The sequence below is a fragment of the Eimeria mitis genome, genomic scaffold (assembly GCF_000499745.2).
Source record: "Eimeria mitis Houghton genomic scaffold, Emh_scaff2509, whole genome shotgun sequence".
Classification (NCBI taxonomy): Eukaryota; Apicomplexa; class Conoidasida; order Eucoccidiorida; family Eimeriidae; genus Eimeria; species Eimeria mitis.
This window is the reverse complement of record NW_013570850.1, coordinates 1-377: the sequence shown is the minus strand read 5'-3', so window position 1 is coordinate 377 and position 377 is coordinate 1.

Genomic DNA, 377 nt, shown 5'->3' with positions numbered 1-377 from the left:
AAAAAAAAAAAAAAAAAAAAAAAAAAAAAAAAAAAAAAAAAAAAAAAAAAAAAAAAAAAAAAAACATACAGTAGAAAGCCCACTGAAGTGGTGCTGCATCGCCGCGCACTCGATGCCGCATGCAACGCGCAGCTCGTTGCTCAGCTGCTCCACGCGCTGCTGCCAGGGTACCCCCCAGGGGCCCCCGCGGGGGGCCCCCCGGGGGCCCCCCCGGGGGCCCCCAGGGGGGCCCCCTGGGGTGCCCCCCCAGGGGCCCCGAGGCAGCGTCAGCAGCTCCAGGCTTAGCCGCATAGATTCACTCAAACACCTGCGTAGAGAAAATATAAAATATATAATATGTTATGTAATTTATATATATATATATATATATATATATA